This window comes from Epinephelus lanceolatus, chromosome 13 (genome assembly GCF_041903045.1).
Source record: "Epinephelus lanceolatus isolate andai-2023 chromosome 13, ASM4190304v1, whole genome shotgun sequence".
Taxonomy (NCBI): domain Eukaryota; kingdom Metazoa; phylum Chordata; class Actinopteri; order Perciformes; family Serranidae; genus Epinephelus; species Epinephelus lanceolatus.
The window spans coordinates 43,557,026-43,580,302 of NC_135746.1; the positions used below are offsets into that span (position 1 = coordinate 43,557,026).

At 41.9% G+C, this 23,277-nt stretch overlaps 1 protein-coding gene and 1 pseudogene across 2 annotated transcripts in view; both read left to right on the plus strand.

Moving 5' to 3' along the window:
- Nucleotides 1–23,277, plus strand: part of ptchd4 (patched domain containing 4) — a 259,640-nt gene that overhangs the window by 11,652 nt on the left and 224,711 nt on the right. The gene's annotated exons all lie outside the window — the stretch shown is intronic.
- Nucleotides 4,550–8,383, plus strand: LOC144466571 (uncharacterized; annotated as a pseudogene). Its single transcript, XR_013493183.1, has 2 exons — nt 4,550–6,993; nt 7,230–8,383. The product of XR_013493183.1 is annotated as an uncharacterized LOC144466571 (transcript).

Consider the following 23,277-nt stretch of genomic DNA (forward strand, 5'->3'; position numbering starts at 1 on the left):
AAACGCGCAGAGGTTTTTTTAAAATTCAAATTGATAAAAGTTCATGTGGTGGAAAAGGGGGCATAGACCAGTTTTTAATTCAGGTTAGTGGATGAGAGGTTGAACTTTTTGTTTATCACAGTTGTTTAACTGCAATAACATTTTTATTATTTGCATCTAGACACATTGAATTAATTAATTACATATTCTGTTGGGTTTTTTCTTTTTCAAATCAAAAGCAAATGATGATTGCTTTCAATGTAATTTTGGCCTGGGTAACCTGGCTCCTTCATTGGAATGTCTGGTCTGTTCTGTCAGGCTAGGCCATTTTGTTCCATTTCAGTATTCAGTATGCTTATTGTGGTCATGTGTTACGGTCTCCGGACCTTAGTACATTTATTTTCTGTGTTTAATGTGCTGTGCCTATCATTGTGGGGGTTATTTGGCCAGCACCTGTCAATCATTTATGTGTGTGTCTAATTGTCTGCTTTTCTGGAGGGAATCCCCGGCGAACCACACCTCCAGCCTGCCCTTCTCTGTTGCTGTTCAGTGTTCCCCCACTTGCAGGTTGGCCGGCCCCCTCGCTGTCGTCATCGGTTCTGGCCAGTCACCGCTTCGCCGGCCTCTCGTCTGAACCTTTAAAAGCTGCACAGAGTCAATGGCAACGGCAGCTGTGATTTAATCTGAGCAGTCCGCCTTGCTCCATTTGTGTTTTCGATTGCTGTAATCTGTTAGCTGTTGTGAGTATCTGGGGAATCTGATGGCTCTAGGATTTAGCTTCATAGCCTAGCCACATACCCTTTTACACACACATGTAGATTGTCTGCTGTATAGTTCACTAGATTTATGGGTGTTGGTTCAAGTGTTGTGTGTTTCACAGGTAAGTCATAGAGCAGACAGGCAGAGATGTTTTGGTTTTGTTTAGCTGGGTGGCCTTCCGCCACAGTTAGTTAGCCGGGGTGTTTCTTTTTTTGGTGACAGGTCAGAGTTTTGTTTTAATTGTTTTATGATTTGCCGTCACCCGCAGCCCTTCCCAGTGTTTGTTACACTTTAAATGTAATTCTCCGCTGAGGCTCCTCTCCTGAGGCCCGGTTTCCGGGTTGTGTTGCAGAGCCTGTGAGCGTGTTTTCTTTTTGTATGCTGCTGTCTATTTAAGCGTAGCTTGTATTGTTAATTTATACTGTGTATGAATATACGGCAGCTTGCCTTATTCAGTTTACTTTCATTGTCTGGTTTTATGTTGCTTCCCTTACCCCTAGACTCCTACTGGGTTGTAACATCATGTCAGCTGTTATCTGTGTTGCTCTGTTATATTTGGGGATTTGGGATTGCTATTTTGCCCAAATCAATCAATAGAGATGGAGCGATATGGTGATTGTGGACTCTAGGAGGTAGAGTGGTCATCTATCAATGAGAAGGCCAATCGTTCGAAACCTGGCCCTCACTGGCTACATGTCAGTGTTGGGCAAGCTACTTGGAAAATGTAGTGAGCTAAGCTTCTAGTTACTCTGCATCAGAATAAAGTTTCACTACACTGAAGCTATCCCCAGAAAAATGTAGCAAGCTTAGCTACGAGAAAATGGCAACAGTAGCTTGCTAAAACTAAAACGTTCTTATTTCTTTTTTTGAAGACTTTTTGACATTTGAACATGTCCTCCAATAACATGACATCATCAGTCGGGCCTATTGCACTCTCTCTTTCTCTCTTGTCCTACTTAATGCATTTCTCTGTCTTGCCCTCTTTCAGCAGGCTGTCTATGTCAGTATTTCAAAAAGGTAATTCCAAAATATATTTTTTACTTAATAAAACCAGAATAAATAAAAGACAGTTATATAATCAGTAAAATAACAGACCTAAATGAAAACTTTTATTTTTTTTGGACATTAGAACATGAACATGTCCTGCCAATACCATGTGACATCAGTATGTCTCTCTCTCTCCTCTCTTCCTTCTTAATACTGTTCTCTGTCTCTCTAGCTCTTTTCGTGTGTTTTTCTCCAGTGTCCACTGTAAATCCAGTAAATATACACAGTCTATGGGCAAGACACATGAGCAACAAGTCCAGAAGTGCAATGTAGCCAGTCAGAGGCACAGTAAGGCTGTAAGGCTGGCAGCAAGCAGAATAAACTGAAGGAGTAGTATGTGATGTCTTACGGAAGTGCTTTCCTCATCTACATGCCTCTGTGTGACGCTGGCGTTAGTCACATTACTTATCCTTTTTGTGGACGCTGCTGCGCTGCTCAGTCAATTAATCAACAAAGCTACTGAGGGCTATTTGACGAAGAAAGTAGTGATGTTTCCACCACGCTGCTGAGAAATGCAGTGAAGTTAGTAACAGCGCTACTTGTAGTAATGCTACTGCCCAACACAGCTACATGTTAAAGTTTCCTTCAGCAGAGGTACCGAACCCCTGCACAGTGAGCATTCACACGCACCCCCATGTGAGTGCGTGTGAACTAGGGTTGCCAACCGTCCCTTGAAAAACGGAATCGTCCTGTATTTAGAAACAAAGTTATGCATCCCATATTGAGCTGAAAAGGGACGCACTTTGTCCCGTATTTCCATGAGAATCAGGATAGTCTGTAAAATGTCAATGGAATCAATAAATGACAGGGCGTTTTATATGCTCTGTGACCAATGAGCTGACAGCACACTCATGCACGAGTATGACAATGTAAAATCTGGCTCATCTCATTGGTCGAGGTACCGCTGCTGGCAAGAAGATACCGCAAGACAAGAGGCTCAGGCAACTGGGAAAACAAAGTAACATGGATAACACGGATGACACGGATTCATAGGACACTGCTGACAGTACGCCTTCCACTGCGAGCAGTAACGTTACTCCTCTGAGAAAAAAAAAAAAGAAAAGGCTGCAAAAATACAGACACGAATGGGAAAAAGAGAACATGTGACTGGAAAAAGTGCACCTGCAGCCCCTCTCTCTAGCATCTGGGAAGGTCTCCTTTGATGACATGGAGAAGATCACTGAGTGGCTTCACCTGGTTCGCAGGTAAGAATGAAACAATTACCAGCGTGATAAACCATGTTTTAATAATTATTGATGGTTATAAACAAATAAATACAATTGATAGATAATATATACAGGGGTTAAAGTTCTCCGGCACAGTGCCGGATTTCCGGCGTGGCGAAGTTTCTGTCCGGCAAGGGCAGAAGTGCTCTGCAGTCGCATTTGCCCCTATATATACATATATATATATATATGTATGTATATATACATATATATATGTGTGAACCGGGAAAATGATTTAGGCGCACAGTGTGCGAGTAAACACAACCTACTGTTTACCGTAATTGGTATCGGACGTTTTTTCATCGGTAATCGATCAAATAAATGTATTTTAAAAGTCGCTCCTTTGGCTCTGATACAGCCGTCTCCCTACCTGCCTGCAGTCCCCACTGCACTGGGCTTTGTAACAATGTCCTGCCTACAGCCCCCTCTGATTGGTTACAAGGCACAAGTGATAGCCAATCAACACTGATGCCTGTGCATGCTTTCACATCATGTCACATTGAGACACAGAGCACAGATGGAGCGGGAGAGGCTCTGGTAAGCCAGCGGTAATTTTGAAGGTAAGGTAACAGAAACCAGACAGAAACGAAAGTTGCAATAAAAATCCTCTATGCTGAAGTTTTAAAGTCACCACCACAACATTATATGATCCATTTCAATGATGACATGCTTGCCCAGAGGCGAAATTTTGACGTAACTGCCTGTTTAAATCACATCAAGCGTGATACAATTTTGCAAACAGCCTAAATGATTTAGCTTCTAAAAATAAATAGCTCCAAGGCAAAACAGAGATGTAGGAGGAGATAAGTCAAAAAGTCTGGTAACCACAGAAAGTTTAATCTTTATTTCTAAACTCATTATGCTATAAAAGTTTAATCTGAAAAGTAACTAGGCCTACTAAAGCTATTAATGTAGTGACCAAGGATCCTGCCACTCTCTTTATCTCTTATTCAGGCTGGATCAGATGCTTTTGGTTTATAGATAATTTAACATATTTATTAAAGGCATTTCAAGTGAGATTTGTGTTGTAGTTTGTGTTGAGTTGAAGTATCAGTCAAAATAATCAACAATTAGATATTTATTCAGAATCATGCAGCCCTAATTAAAATCCTACTACCAGCTAAATTTACTTAAGGTATTAAAAAAAAGTACTTTTTTGTAGAAAATCAGGTGGTACAAAGTACGAAGTACATTATTAATATTGGTAAGTCAGTGAATAAAAGCAGCATTTTATTATTCTATTCTATTTCTTCATTTTGTGACTGCAACACCAAGCCCCCCGCTCCAGAGAAGATTTCAGATTTCAGGCACACAAATTTTCCTTGCTCTACATTTCAGGCACAAAATTTTTTCTTGCTTTAACCCCTGTATATACAAATAAATACATAATCATAAACTTACTTTACAGTATACACACATATACAACCTTTTACACAACATCTTACAAATTCAAACAGTTCATATACTTGATGGATGGATGGATAAATAAATAAACTTTACAGGTACTTAAAATACTATACAAAATTATTAATATATACAATAAGATTTTTTTCCATTTATTTACCACTTTAAATGACCTATGTGCCACTTATGACTCAGGTCATACAACTTTTCATCTCTATTGGCAGGCTAAACATCTCTATGGGTGAGCTTTATGAAGAGTGTGTGACTGCAAACAGCCTTAGTAGTGCCTCACTACAGTACCTCAGGAGAAGGAAAAGTGGCAGTCCAAGGGAACAGCAAAGAGGTTGATGCAAATTTTCCAGGCAGCTGACCTCCCCAACATCCAGGCTGTTGTATCCTTTGTCCTCAGCATCCCATCTTCCACTGGGTTTGTGGAGAGGATTTTCTCTTTCATGAAAAATAAGTGGACTGATGTGCAGAACAAATGTTCTGCTGAACTAATTAGGAGTGAGCTCATTGTCAGTCTAAATTATGAAATGTCTTGCTCAGAGTTTTACTCTGTAGCACTAAAAGACAAACAACTCCTTACTTGCAGCAAGAGCTCAAAAGAAATACAAATGGAAAAAATAGGCTGTCTCCACATGATGTAGCACTGAGCTTTTGAGTTCATGAGTTCAATTTTTTTTTTTCTTTTTTACCACAACTGTACAGTCATGGCCTTTGAGGCACAAAGTGTTTATGTTTACAACTTTTCCACAGACTGTTTGCACTTTTCTTATTGCACTAAATGTGCACTATTACAGGATTTTTCTGCTTTCTAATGCTTTCTGTTATTTTATACTGTTTTCAGTTAAGCTGGATAGAGTTCTGTTAAAGAAAGATATTTATTTTTATTTTGTTTTCAGTTAAGCAGGAAAGAGTTCTGTTAAACAAAGATATTTATTTTTATTCTGTTTTCTGTTAAGCAGGACAGAGTTCTGTTAGAGGAAAGAGATTTATTTTATTCTGTTAAGTTAAGCAGGACACATTTCTTTGAAAGAGATTTGTTATTTTGCACTAAAAAATACATTGTTGAATAATAATTTGTTTTCCATGTATGTGTATCACTCAACATGCATCAAATTAAATTCAGGTTCGAGTCAAATAGTTTAAAAATCGTTTCACACACACAAAAAAAGGCAAGCCGGGAGGGGTGAAGGCAATTGGGTCGGCCGGCACTGCAAACTAGGTGTCCCTTATTTATTTTTCAGGGAGTTGTCAACCCTAGTGTGAACATTTATCTGATGAGTAGGTAGCCCCCTCGAAAGCGAGATGTTTATATCAGGGTTTTTTTTTTCCTAATGAATAAACTTGAATGTGTGTGTGAATGGGTGTATGGTGCTCGTGTTGTAAAGCACATGAAGAGGTTAAAGAGTACAAAGTGCTGTATAAATGCATTCCGTTTTCAAGAGTGACGTAGCTGTCCCATCAACCATGATTTCAATCAACATAGAGGTGGTTAGGAGTAGCAGTAGAGCTGCTAAGCATTCTGGGAAGAAGAGGCAAGGAAGTTGAAATCGTTGTTTATCTTGCTCTACTACAAGTACTACTAGTTCAACTTCGGCGTTACATAGTGATATGGCGAGGAGCTGTTGTGTTATTAACTGTCATAGCCGTTCTCACAATTGCAAAGGTAAACAAATTAACACATGAATGGGTTTTTATTGTTTTCCTACGTGGAAGAAAGACAGTAACTCTAGCCATGTCTGTGAAATAACAAAGAGGCGTCGGATTGCATGGATAGCAGCTGTAAGAAGACCAAACATCACCTTCGAAATGAAAATCCCCGCACACACGGTAGTGTGTTCAAGGCATTTTCACAAAAGTAAGTTAAAAATGACTCCCAACTAATATATCACGGTGTGGTGACTAGTAATGTTAGTGTGACTTGCACGGTAGAGGAGATGTGTTGTTAGCTTGCAGCAGTGGGTCACAACACAATCACAAGTGCTGAGTGTAACACTATAAAAGGATTATGTACAGGTTATTTTTTTAATGTTTATTTTATTTTATTTAGTTTACAGGACAGTGTGCACTGACATTAGTTACATATATAGAAATAACAAGATGGGTGCACCATACTGAGCAGGGAAGCTTATTTCCATCTGTAGTCTATTTGATATTACCTGTGTTTGCAAAACTAGTTGGTAGCATAGTTGGTCAAGAAAGTTTGTCACCACACAGACCAATCAATGAATATGAATTATATAAATACACAAATTAAATTGATTCAACATCGACTTAGCAACTTTTTTTCTGTGTGTTTTCTTTGTATTTCCAGGCAAACCAGCATATGAAATGCTGGCGTGTGATGCTGACTGGGTGCCTTCATTACACCTGGGCCATACAGAAGTAAAACCTACAAACCCAGAGAGGTTTAACCGACTAAGCGGGAGGGCAAAGAGACTGCAAGAACAAGCATCCATGGGGAAGAACACAGCATCTGCAGAACATATGGATGAACCATCAGTACCTGCACCTCCAGCTGTTAACACAGGCCCTGAGACAGAGATGGATGATTCAGCTTTCCTGTACCTGGGTAAATTTATTGGGTCAAATCTAATTCTGATGATTAATTCCTACTTTTAAGCTACCCATCTTTTGGTTTTGTTTCTGCCATGTGTTTATTTTTAATTTTTATTGTCATCATTTGTCTTACGTTCTTTTTTTTACTTGTTTGTTTTTATCCCCTCTTTAAAGCAACTTGACTCTTTGGATTTTAAATCATGCTATTCAAATGAAACTCATTACTATTATTGTTGTTATTTCCATCAGATAACACTGCACCTGTGACTGAGATGGATGCAGGGCATTCAGATGTGCCAGCACAGAGTTCCCAGGCGGATGAAGGTGCACCGAATGACAACACTGGTGAACAGCAGGACTGCAGCCAATGTTGCATCAAGGTGGCCGAAATACACCGCTTGTTGGAGGAGAATCGTAAACTGAAGGAAGAGCTCTCCAGAAAGAGCCTGGATGAGAATTTCATGAAAGATGATTCAATGGTGAAGTACTACACTGGGCTTCCATCTTTTACTCTTTTGATGGGTGTGCTGACACAGATTCTCCCCAGCCTACCAAAGAGTACGACAGGACGAAAACTTTCCCATTTTCAGATGCTCCTCCTGACCCTTATGCACATGAGGCTGAATCTGCCTCTTGATCACCTAGCTCATCTTTTCGACATCAGCCGACAGCACACATCCGCTGTCTTCTGTGACAAAATCAATGTACTGTATGCACACCTCAGCCCTTGGTGCACTGGCCAGAGAGGCATTGCATGCAGGACAGCATGCCACATCAGTGTGTAGAGATGTTTGGCAATCGTGTCAGAGTTATTATTGACTGCTTTGAACTTTTCATAGAGAGAGCACAGAATCTATGTGCAAAGGCTCAGACTTACTCTAACTACAAAGGCCGGCAGACCATGAAATATCTCATTGGCATTACTCCACAAGGAACCATCTCTTTTTTTCCCAAAGGGTGGGGGGGCGTGCCAGTGACAAGCAGATAGCTGAGGAAAGCGGCTTTCTTCAGAAGCTCTCGCCTGGAGACATGGTTTTGGCAGATCGTGGATTTGACATTAAGGAAAGCGTGGCCTTTATGGGCGCCACACTGAAAACCCCTGCATTTACCAAGGGACGCAGCCAACTGGACTTGAAAGATGTGGAGGAGACAAGGAAGATAGCTCATGTCAGAATACATGTAGAGAGAGTGATAGGGTTAATGCGCTCCAAGTACAACATATTAAATGACACCATACGCCTGAACATGGTGCTCCCATGTGAAGGCGAGGACATGACTTTGCTTGACAAGATTGTGGTTGTGTCTTGTGCATTGACAAATATGTCTACAAGTAATTTTGTGAAGCCCTCATTTTAGATCAGTTGCCAGTACTGTTGTGTATTTTTGCTTTTATATTTTCTTATTTTACCTTGAGGTATTGAATGCTGTAATGTAATGTATGTTTGCAAATAAAGGATGGAGAATGAATGAGGTTATGGCTCCTTATTTATTTAAGTAATAATACAAAAACAAAAAATACAGGAGCATTGTTACAACACAGTGTAACTACATAGTACAAGACACTCTATGTCACAGAGGCCTTGAGGATCACCCATGGCTGCACTGGCTTTAGGCTAAGGCGCATGGAGTGATTCACCTAAAAAATAATAACATGGATATACAGTACAGGCCAAAAGTTTGGACACACCTTCTCATTCAATGCGTTTTCTTTATTTTCATGACTATTTACATTGTAGATTCTCACTGAAGGCATCAAAACTATGAATGAACACATGTGGAGTTATGTACTTAACAAAAAAAGGTGAAATAACTGAAAACATGTTTTATATTCTAGTTTCTTCAAAATAGCCACCCTTTGCTCTGATTACTGCTTTGCACACTCTTGGCATTTTCTCCATGAGCTTCAAGAGGTAGTCACCTGAAATGGTTTCCACTTCACAGGTGTGCCTTATCAGGGTTAATTAGTGGAATTTCTTGCTTTATCAATGGGGTTGGGACCATCAGTTGTGTTGTGCAGAAGTCAGGTTAATACACAGCCGAGAGCCCTATTGGACAACTGTTAAAATTCATATTATGGCAAGAACCAATCAGCTAACTAAAGAAAAACGAGTGGCCATCATTACTTTAAGAAATGAAGGTCAGTCAGTCTGGAAAATTGCAAAAACTTTAAATGTGTCCCCAAGTGGAAAAACCATCAAGCGCTACAACGAAACTGGCACACATGAGGACCGACCCAGGAAAGGAAGACCAAGAGTCACCTCTGCTTCTGAGGATAAGTTCATCTGAGTCACCAGCCTCAGAAATGGCAAGTTAACAGCAGCTCAGATCAGAGACCAGATGAATGCCACACAGAGTTCTAGCAGCAGACCCATCTCTAGAACAACCGTTAAGAGGAGACTGCGCGAATCAGGCCTTCATGGTCAAATAGCTGCTAGGAAACCACTGCTAAGGAGAGGCAACAAGCAGAAGAGATTTGTTTGGGCCAAGAAACACAAGGAATGGACATTAGACCAGTGGAAATCTGTGCTTTGGTCTGATGAGTCCAAATTTGAGATCTTTGGTTCCAACCGCCGTGTCTTTGTGAGACACAGAAAAGGTGAACGGATGGATTCCACATGCCTGGTTCCCACTGTGAAGCATGGAGGAGGAGGTGTGATGGTGTGGGGGTGTTTTGCTGGTGACACTGTTGGGGATTTATTCAAAATTGAAGGCACACTGAACCAGCATGGCTACCACAGCATCCTGCAGCGACATGCCATCCCATCCGGTTTGCGTTTAGTTGGACGATCATTTATTTTTCAACAGGACAATGACCCCAAACACACCTCCAGGCTGTGTAAGGGCTATTTGACCAAGAAGGAGAGTGATGGAGTGCTGCGGCAGATGACCTGGCCTCCACAGTCACCGGACCTGAACCCAATCGAGATGATTTGGGGTGAGCTGGACCGCAGAGTGAAGGCAAAGGGGCCAACAAGTGCTAAACACCTCTGGGAACTCCTTCAAGACTGTTGGAAAACCATTTCAGGTGACTACCTCTTGAAGCTCATGGAGAGAATGCCAAGAGTGTGCAAAGCAGTAATCAGAGCAAAGGGTGGCTATTTTGAAGAAACTAGAATATAAAACATGTTTTCAGTTATTTCACCTTTTTTTGTTAAGTACATAACTCCACGTGTTCATTCATAGTTTTGATGCCTTCAGTGAGAATCTACAATGTAAATAGTCATGAAAATAAAGAAAACGCATTGAATGAGAAGGTGTGTCCAAACTTTTGGCCTGTACTGTAGGTTTAAAACAAAATTAGTAAAATCTTTCAAAATAACTTTTACTGCTAAACAACTACAACAATGATTAGGCTGTTTAAGGCAAACAGTTGGTGATATACAAACTTACACACATACATACAGACATATACATATACATACCTACACATACACACAGACATACAGTATATACATATACACACACACACACACACACATACATACATACATAGTAGTCACCATATTTTGACTAGTTTTACAGCCCACACTTAATGTGATTTCCAGCCAAACACTGTTGTTGGTGAAGGAATTTAATATCAACATCCCAGCTAGTCACCACTACAGAAACTAGTCAAAAATGATGCAAAATTGACAGCAGCAGCAGCAGCAGCAGCAGCAACAACAACACCGACACGGTGTTTGGCTGGAAATCACATTAAGTGAAGGCTGTAAAACTAGTAAAAATATGACGTATTTCTTATATTAGTAAAATTCAGTTTGCAGTTTTTCAAGGAAAGGAAAGTTGTTTTATGGAGTGTGGTGTTTGTTTGTGTCCTTACCTTTGTGCGCACAATGGTTTTCGGGTCGACATTTAAAAACTCCAGGTTGTGTACCCATCCATCGGTAAACTGAATGTGGCCCTGCTCCACAGATCTGATATTTGTGAATACTTCATGGGTGTAGGCACTCACACCCAAAAGCATGTATTTGTACAGGTTTGCCTGGGAAAAGTTAGGAAGTAAATTCACGTCAACTGTTTACTCCCTGTGTTCGTATGGGTCTAGCCCTTTAACTCCTTTAATTTTCTCTAAATACCGCACCTTTGCCGTTTCGTTCAGCTTCTCGTGGTACGGACACATAACCTTTTCTTTCGCCCGGTCCATTCTGAGTTTTAATCGTACTTTAGCCTATTTTAAGTTCTTGAAACAAATGCAGTACCAACAGCTAGCTAAAACACCGGCGAACAACATGTAAACAACAGTTAGCGTGCCTTCCGTTCCCACAATGCAATGCACTTTTATCACGTGTACCAGCGAGCTCTGTTGCTTGGAGTGCCAAGCGTGTTTCAACTCAAAAGCCAAAATCGTATATACGCATCACAGTCAGAAGTGAGGTAGAGGTTGTAAAAAATGTGCAAAATAGCTACTAGTGTGCAATTGGGTATTACCAGCAGTGCAAACAAATGGTTGTAACATAACTATTAAGTTATAGAGGAGAGGCTGTAGAGAGCTGTGAGTGCTCTATGTCAGGTGAGGTATTAAATAATGCAGAGGGTCCAGCGACGATTTCACCTGCGGTCTCAGGTGGGCCAAGACCAGCTTGTCCAGCACCTTCATCAAGTGAGATTTGAGGGCAACTGGTCGATAGTTTTTGAGTCCAGATGATGTTGACTTCTTAGGGACTGTAACAAGGTAGGACATCTTCCACAGCACTGGTACTCTCTCCTGGCTCAGGCACAGGTTGGAGAGATATTGCCTAACAGGAGACAGCTGGCTTGCACAGGTCCTCAGAACCCTTGGGCTGATGCCATCAGGGCCTGCAGCTTGCAGTCTCTCCAGCTGTCTCCTAACCTGGCCTATAGTCAAAGTCATGTGGGGGAGGGTGCATGACATTTCCTCTGTTGTGTGGGAGGGGGAAGGGTGCTGCAGAGGTGGTGTGTCTGTGTTCAGAGAGCTCACCAGGGGGGGTTGAGGGGTTGAGTGGGGGAGTGGGGGAAGCAATGGCACTGTTCGCATCCTTGGCATTTGCATCCAGGAGGTCTAGTGTGCTATTAGCCCCTTTTACACTGCAAGATTTTCCATGAATGTTAGGCCGATTTGCCAGCCAGCTGCAAGCGTTTATACACACAGAGACGGAAAGGTCATCCGTAGTCATATTGGCGGAACCCTTTTAGTTTAAACAGACCGAGGTGGCCTTCCGCAACGGGAGGGGCTGTTGAAGACTTGTGGTAGGGGCTGTTGATGACGCTGCACATGTGAGCCACTGGCGGTGGATAAACAGCTGATAGCAGGAATTAGTGAGCAGCTAGTAGCAAGAGGGAAACACAAACCTGACAGACACTGTAAAGGTGAGCAACTGAGGAGACAAGGAATAGCACGCCCTCCTTGCACTCGCAAACGAAGAGGCCATTAACGGGAATTGTGAAGAACGGGCCAATTTATGAGAGAATCGCCGCCTGACTATCGCCACCTGACTAGCCGCGGCTTCCCTCCCACGTCACTGTTTACATCACACGCTGAGCTACACGTCTTGTTACTTGCTCACGCCCCCATTGCCCCGAAAAAGGCGCATTCTGTATACACAAAAGTAGGTGGGTGGCAATTTTCCACCCTCCTCGATTTTGTTTTTGTACTGCCAATGGTGAAAAAAGACTGATTGGGCTTTCCTGCAGATTTGCACAATTCCTATCTAAAAAGGGCTATTGTCTCTCGTGGGGCAGTCAACATACTGAAATAATGTTGGAAGTGTTTTGTCCAGTGTAGAATGATTGAAATCCCCAGTAATAACCACAAAAGGGGTGCTGAGTTTTGAGCCTTGCGACTGTTGAGTGAATGATGCCACTCGCTACGGCTGCATCAGCTGATGCACCAGTGACAATGGTGGACATGAACTCCCTCGGCAGATAGTAGGGACGCATTCCCACAGCTAGCAGTTCACTGTCCGGGCTACAGCAACGTTCTTACACGTGAATATGTCCTGGCTTACATCACCTCTCACTCACATACAATGCAATCCCTCCTCCCTTCTTCTTACTGCTCTGTGCTGCTTCGTGAAACATCTCTGTCCGCCCATACAGTCCTAAAGCTGGGGACCACCACGCTGTGGTCCGGAATATGCGAGTGCAGCCATGTCTCCGTAAAACACAAGATGCTGCACTCGCAGTATGTCCTCTGGGTCTTAAATAGTGTGGCAAGTTTGTCCATCCTATTTGCCAAAGACTTCACGTTCCCCAAGATGATGGCTGGGACGGCAGGTCTACATGTGGAATGAGTGATGGTTTGGTGTGCTGGTGTGGTGTGTTGCCAGTTGCAGGGGAAACTGCCACAGACCCTCAACCTCATGCAACTGAACTTTGAACTTATCCCACAGTAGTGGTACCGTGAGGTACCATGGTACTACGGTACTCCAACATTATGGTATCATATGTACCGTGGTGTTTTAGTACCGCGGTCTACCGTTGGTACCAGCATACAGTGCAACCCTACCTGTGATACCAGTTTGATGTCTTAAGATAATGCAACAGTGAAGTTGTTATTTTGTGATAAAAAGGGACTTTATACAAGAACAAGTCTGGCTGCTCTTGACTTCCATAGATAAAAGCTCTGATGGCCAAAATTGATGTACATAAAAAGGCAGAGGTTTGCTGTCTCTGTAGTATATTTATTCTAACACTAATAATGTTGGGTTTGATGAGATTGAGCTTCTTGTTACATTCACAAGAGGACAGTGAAATTGAGTGCTGGATTGAATTAAGTTATTGAGTAGTTGGGTGGTATGCTGCATTGCAATGTCAAGCTAAGGTCAACCTTTGGCTTACATGTACGCCCGCAATTGACTTTAATAAAGCATAAAATTGGAGGTGAGAGTGGCAACGGCAAGGCAGCAGGAAAACAGCTGATATGCAGAAGGAGGTCCGTGACAGTTTAAATGCTGCAGCAGAGGAAGGGATGTGACTGGAGTATGGGAGAACAGATCAGGCACAGAAGTTGGCTAAAGGGGGATAGCTATATGTGTGTCAGTAATTGGCTTGTCTTAGGGTGTGTTTGGGTATAAAAACCAGTTAATACCATCATGAGATGTCTTCTGAAACTACATTATAACCTTTTATCAAGAATTTTCAGCATTAAATACATATATATATATTTCATTTACATTTTGCTTGTCTACAAACATAAGGGATGCACCATTCTATTGCCTAAACATTGGTATCTGCTGACATGCCTTGTTTAATTGGCCATTAGCCTGTCTGCAAATATGGTGACATGTATCAGTGGCAGTTGCCAGTGTTCGTCTGTTATGTTACATCATTTTTGCGCACGCTAAAACGCGAGGCTTGAGAGTAATGGCATCCCATCATCCTTTGGACAACAGAAGTGTGTACAGATATCTTCTCTGGGATGCCTTCAGTATGAAAGGACTCCGTAAACTCTCTAATCTATGTCAGGAGACACACCCTATTTATTTTCTGATAAAGGTACATTGTGAACAGTAAACCCGAGATGAAATCAGCAGCAGCCACCAGGGTTGTGCCATATCTTGTTCACCATGATACCAGTTTAATTATTGATATGATATGAAAAATGAATATTGTGATACCCATAATATTTTGACATTTAGGGTTTTGCTAAAAGAGAAGGAAATCAACTGTTGATTTATAGATATAGATCCCAAGTTATATTTTTTGAATTTGGAAACTGTTTAAATGTGTAATTTGTGGTAGATTTTTATTTTATTGTACAATTTATATTGTACACAGAATCTGAATCTCACTTTGAGTTACTGTTGTTCACAAACTAAAGATCTTTAGTTTTTACTGATTGTTTGAAGGCAAACTGTTAGGTTGACATGTAAAACTATGTATTTATTTTGTTGCAATTCTATGCTCTTATGTTGAATATGATTGTTTTTTTCTAAATTGTTGTATTATCAAGAATATTGTTATTGCAAGAAATACCCAGAAATGAAATTATTTTAGGGCCATATAGCCCAACCCTAGCAGCTACCTGTTTGCTGTTAGCAGCTGGTAGCGGGAACTTACAGTTAATGCCTTCAAGTTCTATTCAGTAAAAAGAATATAGTGTGAAGGTGAATTACAATGTTCTCATGATGTGTTCAAATGTAATCTTGTAAAATTTAATTTTTGGCGAGAAACTTCAATAATACCTTTGTTCAAAGAAAAAAAGGGGGGAACTATGATATGTTGTAATTTTGCATTTTTACATTATTTTAAAGATGTTTTTCATGTGAAAGAAGGTTATTAATTAATTATTTTTAATTAATTATTCATTAAGATAAGATATGATACACCTTTATTGATCCCATAATTGAGAAATTCCAGTGTTACAGCAGTCAAGGGGAAAGAGTCAGATTAAAGATTTCAAAAATTAAAACTTAAAAAACTAGGCATGCAAAATAAGTACAAAAATACAAGAAATGGCAATAAATAACAATAATTATAATAATAATAATAATAATAATGATGATGATGATGAGCAGCAGTTAATTAATATTATTTAATAATTAATATCAAATGTTGTTTGAGAAATGTGAATTTGTGCTCATTCAGCGGTAGTGTAATGACTTGTAATGACTAATGGGTGATTTTTTCATAATGAAGAATTGGTTTTATTTTATTTCAGTTTTATGTCCCTCACTCAAGCTTGCTAAAATCAGTCCCATCCTGATAAAAACCTGGCCTGAACCTAGACAACCTGGGCAACTTCAGACCCATCTCCAATCTCCCACTGCTTTCCAAAATACTGGAACGCTCCGTCTACACCCAACTCCACCAATATCTCCACTCCTGCCAGTTCTTCGAAACATTCCAATCCAGCTCCCGCACCCACCACAGCACTGAAACAGCCCTATTGAAAGTCACCAATGACCTCCTCCTTGCCTCGGACTCTGGTTCCCTCACCATCCCCCTCCTCAGTCATCTCTTGGTATCACCGGCTCGGCACTCACCTGGTTCACCTCCTACCTTTCCAATCATCAACACTACATATCAGCAACTCAAGTCCCACATCACCCCAGTCACCCAACGTGTCCCTCGTGGCTTGGTGCTTGGCCCCCTCCTCTTCATCCTCTACATGTTACCCCTTGGAAATATCATATGCCGCCACGGACTACACTTCTACTGTTACGCCGACAACATTCAGCTATATACTGTAATATACTGGGTTGGAGTCAATAACCAGGTGAGGTGATGCACTTAAGAGTGTCTTTACTTTAGACTTCAACAGGCAGACTGACAAACTTGCTGGGAGGTTGAGCATAAACCCGTTATTCCTTGGCCAACCAAAATATAACCACATAACTGCATTGGCCAATATTTACCAAGAGGTGGCAACAAAAACACAATAGATCAACACAATAGATCACTCTATTACATTCCTCCCCTTTTAGAAATGTGGCAGGTCCTTAAAAAAAAAAAAAAAACAACAACCCCAAAACAAAAATGCATCAGGCTTAATCAAAAATGCAAAACCATAAACTGCCCCTGAGTAAGTTTAGTTTGCAGAATTGTAGTAACATTAACATATTACTCAGCAGTATTTGTACATCTTGCAACACAGATTAATATACTGCCTTCAGAGATTCAGTCTTTGTGGTGGTACTCGAAACCTTTCCTGGTACCTGCGTTTCACAGGCGGGGTTTTGGTTGCGGGTGATCTGGGTGCTGATGATGGCACCTCAGCAGTCCCTGTAGCTGGTTTAGTGAGAACAGTGGGTGGTGTCTGGCTCACTGATGGTCTTGGTAAAGAAACTGGAACAGCACTGTCCAGTTGTACTGATGGCACATTTTCTGCAACTGGTGGAGACAAGATAACTGGAAGTCTCCACATTTTCTCGCCAATGGTAACATGTGATCCACATGCACTGTACACTGCTTCTGTACCTCTTGGATCAGGTAAGTGACAGTTCTCAGTCTTTTCAGTACTTTCGCCTGAATCCATTTTTCCACTCCTCCCCTGAAATTTCATATGCGAACAGCCTCTCCCTCCAGGAAAAACCGAACAGGGGGGACCCCTTTGTCATGATGATGCTTCTGAGCTGCTTGTTTTCCTTCGATCTGTCTGGCTTGAGCAAACGGAAACGGGTTCTTAACTGGCGTTTCAGGAATAACTAAGGGAATTCGCAAGTCTGTGACTGAGTGGCAAGGAAGCCTTGCCATCTGCTTCTAGCACATTCTTCATCAGAGCTCGTTTTAGGATCTGTACTGATCTCTCTGCTGCTCTGTTTGATGCTGGGTGGTAGGCAGGTACAGCAGTGTGTTTGACTCCATTACTCTCCAGGAACTGAGTAAACTCTTTTGACACCAGCTGTGGGCCATTGTCTGATACTAGCTCTTCTGGCAGTCCATACGAAGCAAACAGACCGCGCAGCACTTCAATGGTGTTGTGAGAAGTGGTGGAGGACATGGGGAAAACCTCTAACCACTTTGAATGGCTATCTATGACAACCAAAAATACTGTTTATCTTTCTCTGCAAAATCAATGTGAATTCTTTGCCACACTTTCTCTGGCCACTGCCAAGGATGTAATGGTGCCACCGCTGGCATTTTCTGTACTGCTTGCCAGACACCAGTTCTTGAATTTCACCATCACAGCCTGGCCACCAGAGGTAACTGTGGGCAAGAGCCTTCATGTGGCAGATACCTGGGTTTTCACGATGAAGATCCTCCAGTAATCTCTGTCGATAACCTGGTGTATGATGACTCGTTGCCCCCAGAGAATGCAGCCTTGTTCTGCTGATAACTCCTGTCTGCGTACAAAGTAAGGCCTCAAAGCTTCATCCTACACATAACTAGGCCATCCATTCATTGTGTAGCTCCACACCTTGCTGTGGCTGAGTAGCACTCTCAATGTCTTTGCACATACAGGTAGTTCCTCCACGTGTGAGAAGTAGAAGATACTTCCCTTTTCTGCTGTGTTGTTCACCACTGCTCGGGGTAGGTGTCACAAAGCATCCATGTTAGCATGATCAGCTGACTTCTTGTACTCAATCTCATAATTGTAGGCCATGATAATAAGTGCCCAGCGTTGCATTCTTAATGCTGCCAAAGTTGGAACAGCTGATTTTGGCCCCAGGATGGCCAACAGTGGCTTATGATCAGTGATGAGCGTGAATTTTCTCCTGTAAAGATATTTATGAAATTTCTTTACTCCAAAACGATCGCAAGTGCCTCTTTTTCAATTTGGGCATACTTCAGTGAATGTCCTTGATGCAAATGCCACAGGTCGTTCTTCTCCATTTTCCGTTACATGAGAAATTACAGCCCCAACTCCATAAGGCGATGCATCACATGCAATTCGCAGTGGCAGACGGGTGTTGTAGTGTACTAACACCTTGTTCTGCTGCAGTAGTTGCTTTGCATCTTCAAATGCTTTTACGCATTCAGGAACCGGCTGTAATAGTTCACAAGGCTTAAGAAAGACTTCTGTTCTGTGACATTTGTGGGCTCAGGTGCATTTGTTATGGCAGTCACCTTTTCTTCTGTGGGATGTAAACCATCTTTATCAATGCGATGTCCCAGATACTCTACACTGCTCTGGAGAAACTGACATTTTGACAGCTTCACCCTGATGCCATGTTTCTCCAAACATGTGAGAACATTATCCAGTCTTGTCAAGTGCTCCTCCTCTGAGGAAGCAGTGATGAGCATGTCATCCAAAAAGCATGTCACATGGTCCATCCCTTGCAGAATCTGGTCCATAACGGACTGAAATATTGCAGGAGCACTAGAAACCCCATAACTGAGGCGGTGATACTTGTACAGGCCCTTGTGCGTATTTATAGTCAAATAGTTTTCTGACTCTTCATCCAACTGCAGTTGTTGGTAGGCATGTGAAAGATCCAGTTTACTGAAAGATGTTCCTCTTGCTAATGTAGCGAACAGATCTTCAGTATTCGGTAGTGGATATGTCTGCTTTTCAATGCATTGATTCACACTGAACTTACAGTCACCACATATCCTGATAGTTTTGTCGACTAGTAGTACGGTGACTATGGGAGCTGCCCACTCACTTTTTTCGATCTTTGAAATCTCCCTCGCTCTCTCCAACCTATCCAGCTCTCTACAGCTTCCTTTAACGCATAAGGAACTGGGCGAGCCTTGCAGAAGATTGGTGTGGTATCAGGTTCAGTGCGGATTTTAGCCTTGAACCCTTGGATACAGCCTTGGTCCTCTGTGAACACTGCCTGATGTCGCTGTATCACCTTTTGTTCTCCTGTGTTACAATGCATCTTTGTTTGCACTTTGTGTACTGTGAAGATCTGTTTCCAGTTCAGCCATAGCTTTTTTAGCCAGTTGCGGCCAATCAGAGCAGGTCTGCTTCCCTTTACAATGACCAGTGGAAGTGTCACTTGCTGGTCCTCATACTGTACTGGTGTTGGGATTCACAGGACCACAGATGATTCATCATTTGGTAAAATCATCACTAGGCATTTAAAGGCTTTTTCCTCTGCAGGCTCTTTGTCTTCAAACAAAGAGAGCTAGATGACACCCATCTCCACAGGAGGTCTCACCTCACACCTCAGTGAGACACAAGTCTCACAACTTGATTGGACAGGACTTTTACAGTGACATGTGACTCTGATGTCACAGGCATCTGTACAAGGTCTGCTCCCTCCAAGCCTTTTCTCTCTCTTGCTCTGGAGCTTTAACAGCTCACACCTATTTCCAGCTGGGCCTGGAACAGCAGAGGCCCAGACCCTTGCCCCATAGCCCAAACCACTAAAGGGAGGACAATTGATCATAGACTCTCTTGCAAACACAAGGTTTGCAACTAGCTTTCCAGCAACAAGGAACTAAGTGAGTTAGCACCCAGCGTCTAACTCTGCGAAACCCTGAGTGACCAGCTTCCTCGGAGTTTCACCTTTGGAACAAAGGACCCAACAAAGACTGCACCTGGAACCATCTTCCCAGCCTTCTTCTGCCAGCTAATAAAGCAGCACACCACCAAGTGACTTTTTCTCCCATCCACTCAAGGATCGGTATTGTAACAACTGGGCATAGCTTATCACAGCTTTACAGGCTAAGCAAGACTGTTTAACTTGTTGTATGTGATTTGATGTTGTTTACTGAGTTATTGTTGGGATTGTTTGCAGTTAGGTCATTGATTAGTTGGCTTCGCCAGAGCTAAGTGTTTAATTTGCTAATACTGTTCAAAAACAGATTCTTGCACACAACTAAACAATCTCTGCACTAAACCAGACCATTTGCAACATACGTCACATTGACACAGACTCATTAACAAATAGGCTTTCAACAGAGCTACACCCAAACAGGCATCTCAAAGACCACACGGTCAGACCAATTCCTCCCCGACCTGAAGCAAGCCTTGATTCGGCCATTTTGGTAGTTCTCTGCTGTCAGCCATTTTGTTTTGTAGGCCAAACGGCTCCTTGATCACCACACCCGCCTTTGTCTTTCTTTCTCTTCTTTCTTTCTCACACACACACACACAACACACATATACACACCAAGCTTGTATATAGTTAGTTAGAATTTGTGTGTTTTGGTTTGCTTTGCTAGTTTGTGAATAAATATAATTCTTTGGAATCATGCCTGCTGTCTGTTTAATGTTGCACAAGAGTGAATGAATAGTCAACCTCTGCTGCATCAAGAACTCCGAAATCCTTCAGGCGTTACTGTTAATTTTGGTTGTTGTCATTAATTTAATTATTAATCAAAACTCCAAATTAATAGTTTAGCCTATTTTATGAGACTGATATCTTTAACTGGCTATCATTTTTCCCTTTACGGGAATGGTGCCCCACGAGGTGATTTAATGTTAATTAAGTCACATTATTTAACATAATTATTAATTATTAATAATAATGATTAATTATTTCCGATAGCCAATTAAATCCCAACATATTTGGTGCCGCCGTGTGAAGCCCGAATTTATGTTCCCAACATTTTTGGTGCCTCCGTGTGAAGCCTAATGTGTTGACCCCAACACTGGTAACATGATGTACCCTCGAACAGCACTCCTTTGGCCTGAGTATGATTTCAGCTTTAACTTGCGAGCTGGTTTTAAGGGGAAATGGGTGAGGTTTTTTCTGGTAAAAGTTGTCAGAATCCACTGCTGACCCCGTGTCCAGTAACATTGTGGTGCTCTTGTCCCCCAGTCCAAGATCAACTGTGTAACCTTTTTCCCAGCTTGAGGTAGAGTATACTGCATACAATCCAAAAAGTTGTGCCTCATCACCACTTCTGGATGCATTCCCTTCAGTTCTAACATACTGAGTGGAAGATGTGCCTGTATTCTTTCTACATGCACAGGCAATGTGTCCAATTTTGGAGCAGGCATGACACTTTTCATTCTTAAATCTGCAGTCATGTGTTTGCCATCACATCTGTGTTTGCTGCACCCCTGTGTCTCTTTTACCTCCTTTTTGTCCCTTTGCTTTGTTATTATTTTCCCGTCTGAACTGTCCTTTCTTCCCCTTCTCAGAAAAAGTGCTGACACTTGACAGGGTATTTACCTGGTGAGGTCCACTGTGTCCAGAAAACTCCATTGTATTTTTGGATGCAAGCTCCATCAAGACTACAATCTCACAGGCACGGGGAAAGGTCAGGTCCTTTTCAGACAACAGCCTGCGTTGCACTGCATCAGACCGTAATCCACTCACAAAGTGATCTCTCAGGGCATCATCCAAGTGCTGTCCAAAATTGCAGGTGGCTGACAACTGCCTCAAAGCCACAGTGTAATCAGAAATGGCTTCCCCATCTTTCTGATTACGTTTCTGAAAATGAAAACGCTCATCACAACAGGTGCTGGCTTGTAATATCCACATAGCGCCCTCGTCAGCAGATCATATCCCAAAGTACTTGGCACATCTGGAGACACCAGGTTTTTCAGCAGCTTCTACGTGTCCGCTCCAGTCACGGAAAGGAAAACACATACCTTCTTGTCACCTGCAACCTCATTAGCCAACATCCACTGCTCCAACCGCTCCAGATATGAATCAAAATCCTCCTTCAATTCGTTATATTCATCCATGCGACCCACTTGCAGAGCCATGTTAGCATCCGATGCTACTGCTAATCTGACACGTGCCCGGTTCCCCCACAAAGTATTCGTTAAATGTACGTACGACCAGTGCACACCCCTCTAATTTAGTCCTTTCACGCAGTGGTCTTCTCTAGAATCCTCGTCGCCATTTGTAATATACTGGGTTGGAGTCAATAACCAGGCGAGTTGATGCACTTAAGAGCGTCTTTACTTACTACTAGACTTCAACAGGCAGACTGACAAACTTGCTGGGAGGTTGAGCATAAACCCGTTATTCGTTGGCCAACCAAAATGTAACCACATAACTGCATTGGCCAATATTTACCAAGAGGTGGCAACAAAAACACAATAGATCAACACAGTAGATCACCAAATTACATCCACCAAATCCATCACCCCAGTCATTCTTTCCACCATCACAAACTGCCTGACTGACATTAAATCCTGGATGGACAACAACTTCCTGAAACTGAACAGCAATAAAACAGAACTTATCATTACTGGACCCAAAGCTCTCCTACCCTCTCCTCAGGACTTCTCCCTCCACATCAACGGTCACAATGTCACTTTGTCCCCCTCAGTCCGAAACTTCGGTATCATAATTGACCCCCCATAATTACCCCATATCAGCAAAAGCACCAGGACATCATTCTTCCATCTCCGCAACATTGCCTGTCTCCGCACCTCCCTCACCCACTCCAGTGCAGAGATACTCATCCATGCATCATAACCTCCCGACTCGACCACTGTAATAGCATTCTCTATGATCTCTAGGAACGGTTAGCAACATGTGTTCATAGTAGAGTCATAGACAGCGTGCACTTCAGTTTGTGTGATTGTCGCGATAACTGACTGGAGATCAGTAATGCTGCATTTGTATGGAATCAGGCAGATGGCAGACAGAAAATAGCTGCTGGATATTGGTAGGATTGGAGTATGGTAGGATGGTAAAACTAAACATGCATGACAGTATGTTGCGATGGTGATGCTGTATTGTTTACAAAGAATGGAATAAAATATTTTAAAAAAAAATCTGTTACTTATTTAATGTAATTTTTCTAGAAATTATCCAGATAGCCTGTTTTTTTTTTCTTTGTGTGAGGGAGCTACGTAAAATTGAGTTGTAAATTCTAGGGGTGTAACGATCCATCGGTTTGGATTGATATATCGATTTAATGATCAATGATCCAGTCACATCGATGCAAAGTGAAAACATCAATCCATATCGTCATTGTTAGGATGTGCTTTTATTTTAAAGTCTTTGTCACTGTCAAACAGCGGCAGGCAGACAAT